Genomic DNA, 8,903 nt, shown 5'->3' on the forward strand with positions numbered 1-8,903 from the left:
GAGAAGGAGTTTTATTTAGAACACAAAACATTAAATCCTAGAACTAAAAAGGAAATATCTAGAATAATGCATGGGTGGATAAATGAACAATTATAGAAACAATAATTATGTGAAGTATTTCAAAAGTCTCTTTGCACTTTTATCAGCTTAAATAACTTTAACAACTTAAACTACCTTAAGATTTTTTTGGTTGCCTTATAAAAAAATGAACAATAATGATGAGACAGCATACTAAAATAACTAAAGCAATTTTTAGAAGAGAAGTTGTATCTCTAAAGATATATTACAAAATTAAGAAAAATAAAAGATTAATGAACTGAAATATGAGGATGTTAAAAGCTAATCAACAAATTAAAGTCTAGGTAAGCACAAAAAAGAAAATTTTATAAGTAGAGGAGAAAGATTAAATGAAAAAAGACTGTAAAAATCATGAAACTAAAAGCTGTTTCTTGGGGGAGAGGGAACTAACAATACTAATAAAACCATAGGTGCCTTAGGGAAAATTTTTTTTAAGAGGACAATCAAATTGCCCAATTAAATAATGAACAAAATGAAATCACAGCCATTTTCTCACTAGCTTCATCAACCATTTTGACGTTCACCCAAGGACTGTGCCCTACAGGTTTTAATCCTTTTATTTCTAGAACTTCTGCCCTGAACACTCAGCTATTTTGATGGATGATTTATTTATTCCCCCAATCCATTATTTCATTATTTTCCACCTCTCTTCCTATTCTTTGTTCAAGTGCTTTGCCAACCATGAGCATACTGTGTGACTATCCTTTTTCATTTTTCCTACTCTTTACATCCATGAAATTCTGATAAAATTCAACTCTGCCAATCTATTTCCCCATTCTCTCATCATCCCTGAAAATTTCAATTCCAAAATGCCCCTTTCTGACCATAATTTCCATATGTGTATTTTCTCCCCCATTAGAATATAGGCTCTTTCTTTGAGTGCAAGGAGTATTGTCCTTTCATATTTATACCTGCAAAGCTTAGTATACAGAGCTTTAAAACTGTTTTAATTCATTTAAGAAACAAAAAGAATCATAAGAATTTACTGTGTACAATTATATGTCAGCAAAAAAAAATCAGGAATTTTTAAAAAATAACTTTTTATTAATAGAACCCATGCCAGGGTAATTTTTTACAGCATCATCCCTTGCATTCACTTCTGTTCCGAAAATCAGGAATTTTTAAAGAGAAGTGCAAAAAATAAAGTTGCATAAACCACATACGAACTACCAAAGATGGGAAGTGGGGGACTTCTGCTCCAGATGGAATTAAAAATTAATTATATAAAATGCTTAAAGAGTAATTAACATTCTCCCAAACTCCTTTTTATAAACAAAAATGATCCTAATACCTAAACTATGGAAGAGCCAAAAAAAAAAAACTATAGACATGTCACTAATGAATATTAATGTAAATTATTAAAAGGCTAGAAAAAATTATCCACTATGATCAACTTGTGTTAATACTAGCAATTCAATAACGGTCCAACATGAAGAGAGCAACATAATTCTGAAAAAAAAAACTAACCTAAATAACAAGATCATATTGATAGAAGCAGAAAAAAATCTTTGACAAAAATATAATATTCATTTCTACTTAAAAGGCCTAGACATTGAAGGGCAATTTTTAGCATGATAAAACATATATACTCCCAAAACAAAAACTAGTATGATTTATAATTTATAAAGACTGCAAAAAAGGTAAGCATTTATTAAGTCCTTACTATATGACAAGTCCTATACTAAGCATCAGGAATACAAAGAAAGGCAAAAATAATACTTGCCCTCAAAGAGTTCATATTTTAATAAGGGAGACAATATATTAATAAATAGGTACAAAGAAGATATATGCCAGGTAGATTTAAACTCAGAGGAAGGCCACAAGGGAGTAGAAAAGACTTCTTGCTAAAAGTGGAATTTTAGCTAAGCCTTGAAGGAAACCACAAGAGTTAAGAGGCAGAGCTGAGGAGAAAGAACATCCCAGTAATTGGGGAAAGGCAGTGAAAATGTGGAGCTGGGAGATGGAGTATCTTGTTCAAGGAGCAACAAGGAGGTCAGTGTAACTCGATCATATACATCACGATAGTTTACTTAAAAAACCCAGAAAATAAGCAAAGAAACGAATTGAGACAATAACTTCAGTAAAATGATAAGACATAAAATAGATGAAATAAATTCACAAAAAGCATCCATATTTCTATATAATAACAAAAAAAAGCCAGGATGAAAGAATAGAAAAAGAAATTCCATTGAGAATAATTACAAAATCCATAATTTATCCAAACGTCAAACTGCTAAGATTCTCTAAACATATATAAATACATTATAAAATACTCGAGAAAAATAATGGGGCAGCTAGGTGGCGCAGTAGATAGAGCACCAGCCCTGAAATCAGGAGAACCCAAATTCAAATCAGAAATTCCTTAACTCTTCCCTAGATGTGTGACCCTGGACAAGTCACTTAACCTCAATTGCCTCAGCAAAAAAAAAAAAAAAGGAAAAAAAAGAAAAGAAAAATAGTGACAAATAATTAGAGGGCTATTTTTGCTTATGTTGGTTCTGAAGCAATGTAATAAAAATGAGGATACTGCCCAAATTAATTCATAGGTTTACTAATCAAACTATCAATTGTTTGTTTTTTCATTAAATTTTTTAAAAATTTAAATACAAAATAAGTCTGTCCTTAGATATATTCAAACAAAAAAGAGGATCATATATGAAATTTTATTTTTTAGGTAGAATTATTTTTATATTAGCTCAGCCTACCCATGAGCAATTGATATTTTTCCAATTGTTTAAATCTTTTATTTTCAATAGTATTTTATTTCCCCAAATATATGTAAAGATAGTTTCCAATATTCATTTTTGTAAAATTTTGTGCTTTAAATTGTTCTCCCTCCTTTATTTACCTCCCTCCCCCTTCCTAGAACAGCAAGCAATAAGACTATTTGATTAAAAATGTAGGAATTAATGGGGAATTTTTTTTTTTAACTGAGGCAACTGGGGTTAAGTGACTTGTCCAGGGTCACACAGCTAGGAAGTGTTAAGTGTCTGAGGCAAGATTTGAACTGAGGTCCTCCTGACTTCAGAGCTGGTATTCTATCCATTGCGTCATCTAGCTGCCCCCTAATGGGGAAATTCTCTCTTTTTTTTAATTAATTTTTTTTATTGTAACTATTTATTGACAGTACATATGCATGGGTAATTTTTTTTTTACAACATTATCCCTTGCACTCACTTCTGTTCTGACTTTTCCCTTCCCTGTCTCTACTCCCTCCCCTAGATGACAAACAGTCCTATACATGTTAAATATGTGTGCAATTCTCTTGTTGCACAGGAAGAATTGGATTCAGAAGGTAAAAATAACCCAGAAAGAAAAACAAAAATGCAAACAGTTTACATTCATTTCCCAGTGTTCTTTCTTTGGGTGTAGCTGCTTCTGTCCATCATTGATCAACTGGAACTGAGTTAGATCTTCTCTTTGTTGAAGAAATCCATTTCCATCAGCATACATCCTCATACAGTATTGTTGTTGAAGTATAATGATCTCCTGGTTCTTCTCATTTCACTCAGCATCAGTTCATGTAAGTCTCTCCAAGCCTCTCTGAAATCATCCTGCTGGTCATTTCTTACAGAACAATAACATTCCATAATATTCATATGGCACAATTTACCCAATCATTCTCCAATTGATGGGCATCCACTACAAACAGGGCTGCCACAAACATTTTGGCACATACATTCCCTTCTTTAGTATCTCTTTGGGATATAAACCCAGCAGTAGCACTGCTGGATCAAAGGGTATGCACAGTTTGTTAGCTCTTTAGGCATAATTCCAAATTGTTCTCCATAATGGTTGGATCCATTCACAACTCCACCAACAATGCACCAATGTCCCAGTTTTCCCACATCCCCTCCAACATTCCGCATTATCTTTCCCTGTCATTCTAGTCAATCTGAGAGATATGTAGTGGTATCTCAGAATTGTCTTAATTTGCATTTCTCTGATCAATAGTGATTTGGAACACTCTTTCATATGAATGGAAATAGTTTTAATTTTATCATCTGAAAATTGTCTGTTCATATCCTTTGACTATTTGTCAATTGGAAAATGGCTCAATTTCTTATAAATTAGAGACGATTCTCTATATATTTTGGAAATGAGGCCTTTATCAGAATGGGGAAATTCTTAAACAACAAGGGATACAAAGGACATGAAAAGGCAAAATAAACAATTTCAGATACATGAAATTAAAAAGCTTTTATGTGAGCAAAATCATTGCAACTACAGTGAGGAATGAAACTATAAATTGGGGAAAATCATTGCATCAAATATCTCTGATAAGGACCTTCAATTCAAGATTTATAGGAGATTAATGTAAATATATAAGAGTAAGAAACACTTTCCAATGGATGTGTATAAAGCATATGAACAAGTGGTTCTTGAAAGAAGAATTGCGAACCTTTAACAATCATGAAAGTGTGCTTCAGGTCACTAATAAAAAGAGAAATTTAAAACAAAACAACTTTAAGGTTTCACATCACAACCAGCAAATTGTCAAAGATGATAAAGGTTGAAGATAGCCAATGTTTGGAGAGTAATGGAAAGCAATTTGTAACTATGCTTAGAAAAAATGACTAAAATGTTCATATGCTTTGACATATAGATCTTACTTTGGATATATCCCCTAAGAAAGTCAAAGCTAAAAAGAAAGGTTCAACCTACAGCAAAATATTTCTGCCAGTAATATTTGTAGTAGCAAAGAACTAGAGAAAAAGATGTATATAAACTGAGTAATGGCTAAAAAATTATGGCAAATGAATATGATGGAACATTACTACGTCATAAGAAATGATAAATATGCATAGGAAGCCGTGGGAAGACATATGAAATAATGCAAAGAAAAGTAATCAGAACCGGGGGAGTGAGAGAGGGGGAAATACAGCATGACAATGTAAACATAGCCACAATAGCAAAAATTGAAACAGAATGCTGTATAATTATAATGCCCAAGCTGACCCCATTAAAGGGAGGTGAGATTGCACGTTTCTCCCCTTCTTTGTAGGAGCAGAGAGGATGGAAGAGGACACTGTGGTCATGGAACATTGCATATACTGTCAGATTTGATTGATGTGTTGATTAGTTTTGCTGAACTCTGTTCCCCCTGCAACATCCATACATTGGCTCTCATTCTTTCTTTTAGAACTATACAGACAGCTCTAACCCCACTTCTACTAGCCTTCAAACATTTGAAAGGATGATGATAACAATAACAATAACAACAATGTTTGGAGAGCTCAGTCATATTTCCCATAAGTCTTATTGCAGTTACAGGCACAAATACATAAAATACATTTGAGCTATGCTGCAAACTTGCTTTGCTCTGTAAAGAACAGAAAAGGAAATAGGCCCATCTTGGGACCCCCTCCTATATGTTGCTGCTGCTACCCCAACATGAAATAAACCCATGTCTACCTGTATGGGGGAGTTAATCCACTCAACTTGACGCACTGTGCCAGGAATGAGCTTGATTGGCCAGTGCATGATGCAAACTTGCCCAAAGGACTATGTCTAGCGGGGCTAGTCAAACTTTGACTCCATCTACCTTGGATAGCTCAGTATGCACCTTTTCTCTTTTCTTCTCTTGACCTAGGAACAGTAATCAAATCAATAGAAAAGCCATGTTGAAGGATTGCACTATGGTTGGTCCCACCATTCCTGTGACTCCTCAGATAATAACTCACCACTTTTTGCCATGTGTTACCTCTTCATATTAGAATACAGCAACTTGAGGGCAAGAACTGTCTTACTTTGTGATTTCTGTCTCCGGAACCCAGAACACTGGAGGTGTTTAATAAATGCTTTTTTTCATTCATTTGTTCACATTTATAAGGAATGGCTCTTTGGGTTTATGGGGGAAGAGATATATCAGGACATGAATGTTAGAAAAAATGAAAGCTCTTAATAAAAAATGAATAAAAACCAAATGGCTAAAATACCAACATATTCTGACTCAGAAATCCCACTGCTAGGCTAAAGAGATCAAGTCAAAAAGAAAAATCCCATATACATCAAAATATTAATTTCAAGATTTTCTGTTAGGTAAAAAACAGGAAACAAAATGGGTGCTTCTGGATCAAAGGAATGACTAAACAAATTGTGGGACATGAATGTTGCTTTACCATAAGAAATGATGTAGATGAAGAATACAGGATCAACTGGGAAAATTTACATGAACTGGTGAAGAGTGAAGTAAGTAGAATCAGGAAAATGATAGACACAATAACTTCAACAATGTAAAGAGAAAGTATGCTAAAATTTCACTGAATACCTCACAGTTATAATGAGAAAATTTCCCCAAGATGAGAAAAAAACATCTCTGTCCATAGGGAAGGAAGGAAATATTTATTTAAAAATCTATTATGTCCCAGGTATTTTTAAAATTTTATCTTATTTGATCCTTACAAAACCCTAGAAAGTTGAGACTATTATTTACCCCAATTTTACAGTTAGGCAAATAGGGTTAAGTGACTTGCCCAGAGTCATATAGCTAATAAGTGTCTAAAGCCAGATTTGAACTCAGGAAGATGGTTTTTCCTAAATCCAGACGTGGTACTGTCTTCACTGAATCACCTAGCTGCCTAACCTTTATTCTATATTCATAAGCAAGGACTCTGAGTATTGAAGGCCACATAAGCTGTCAGATTTGGACTGAGTGTTCTTCAGCCTTTCTGAATGGTCTTTTCTTCTTCAATCTTTTTTATAAAGGAAAATAGTGATCGCCAGCCATCTGGCACAGTAGAAGTGGAAGTGGAATCTGGTCTCAGACATTTATTAGCTGTGTGATCCTGGACAAGACACTTAACTCTGTCTGCCTCAATTTCCTCATCTATGAAATGAGTTGGAGAAGGAAAAGGCAACCACTCCAGTATGCTTGCCAAGAAAACCCCAAATGAAGTCCTGAAGAGTCATCATACGTGATTGAAAATGACTGAAAGGCAAAATGATATATTTGATTAATGAGGAATCAGAGGAGGGGCTTGTGCTTCAGGATAGGAAATAAAATGCTGCCTTTGGAGTTTCAAAGGTGTGTCTATTCACATAGGCACCCATTCTTGCAATAATGTAAAACAAATCTTTCCTGCATTCAAAAAATGATATATTTGAATATAAATTGATGTAAAAAGGCAACAATAAAATAAACAAACAAAAGAGAACTAAGAAACTATCTAGTCTGACAGAGGAGGAAGCCAAATCACAGGGTAATACAGTGGCTTGTCCAATGTCATATAGTGAATTATCAATATATCCAGAATTGGAATCTTGACTCCTAGGATCTCACTGGATCTTTCAATTTTCTGAATATAACCAGCAGCTGAGCAATACCTGTATTTTTTTCTTTTTCTAGGGCTGTGTCTTTGGCCAAAGCCTCTCCTCATCTCTAATAAAACTAGAGAGAACTGATCTTTCTAATTTGAGGAACATCAGAATGACCCAGTGATGAGCTGGTTATAGCATTGCTTAGGCTAACACTGGGCTGAGTGGGTATCATTTATATTGAAGCTGATCTTATTTGTGGTACAAAATGGAATGTCTTGTCTGGAAGTCTAGCAGAGATGACAGTTTCTGGGAATGACAATGATTCCTTGGTCATTCTGCCACTTGTACAGTTGTTTATCTATATTTCTGTTTCCTCTGTTTATGATCCTTGGTCCAGACTGTATAATTAGGTGTCCAGGGGTGTCTATGACTCCATCCTGATAGAATTTGTCTTGCTTAATCTGTAAAGGATGGCTGAATCTGACAGCTGTTTTTCCTGAAAATTGGCTGTTTTCGAGAAAGGCATTTCTTTTGAAGTCTATTAGAATGGCTCAGAGAAGGATGGGTGAATTTGGATTGGCTGGGGGAGTTGAGAGAATACTGCTAGTTGCTTGATTTCTCCTGGCTTGGTGGAAAGAGTATTGGGCTAGACATCAAGGGATTTACCCTTTTGAAAACCTTTTTCTATTCTTCAAGGCCTGATTGAAGTGTCTCTTCCACGATGCTTTCTCTGATCCTTTAAGTTAAAAATAATTATTCCTTCCTCTGATTCTACGTAACTCTCTCTCTTTTTCTTTTTTAAAATATATTTTTGTTTATTTTTGGTATTCTTTTTTTAATTTTGAGGCCCAAATTCTCTTCCTCCTTTTCACCCCACTCCTGGACCCATTGAGAAGCAAGCAATATGATAACAATTACACTGTGAAATCAAGCAAACCGTAATTCCATATTAGCCATATTTTTAAAAACAAGAAAATTATACCTTAATTTGCACTCAGAGTTCATCAGTTCTCTCTTTGGAGGCAGATAAGATTTTTTTCCATCATGAGTTCTTTGGAATTGTCTTGAATTTATATTCATTAGAATAGCCAAGTCTTCCTTGATGATTTCTTGAAAGATGTTGTACAGGCTCTTTTTTTTTTAAATTATGGCTTTCAGTAGTCCAATAATTCTTAAATTATCTCTCCTGGATTTATCTAGGTTGGATGTTTTTCCAATGAGGTATTTCCTTCTCTCCCCCGCTTCCCCCCGCCATTTTTTTTGTTTGACTGTTTCTTCATGTCTCATTAAATCATTCACTTCTAATTTGGTCAGCTTTTTAAACCTCCTTTTCCATTTGGCCGATTGTATTTTTAAAGACATTATTTCTATTTTTAAGGAGTTGTTTTCCTCAGTCAATTTCTTTGCTTTTTTTTTTTTTTTTTTTGCTCTGCTTATCATATTCCATAGCACAACAGTATTTTATCACAATCATATTTGTTTGGCCATTCTCCAATTAATGAGTAATTCCCTGATTTCCAATTCTTTACCACGACATAAAGAACTACTATAAATATTTTTGTACA

This window comes from Antechinus flavipes, chromosome 2 (assembly GCF_016432865.1).
Source record: "Antechinus flavipes isolate AdamAnt ecotype Samford, QLD, Australia chromosome 2, AdamAnt_v2, whole genome shotgun sequence".
Lineage (NCBI taxonomy): Eukaryota > Metazoa > Chordata > Mammalia > Dasyuromorphia > Dasyuridae > Antechinus > Antechinus flavipes.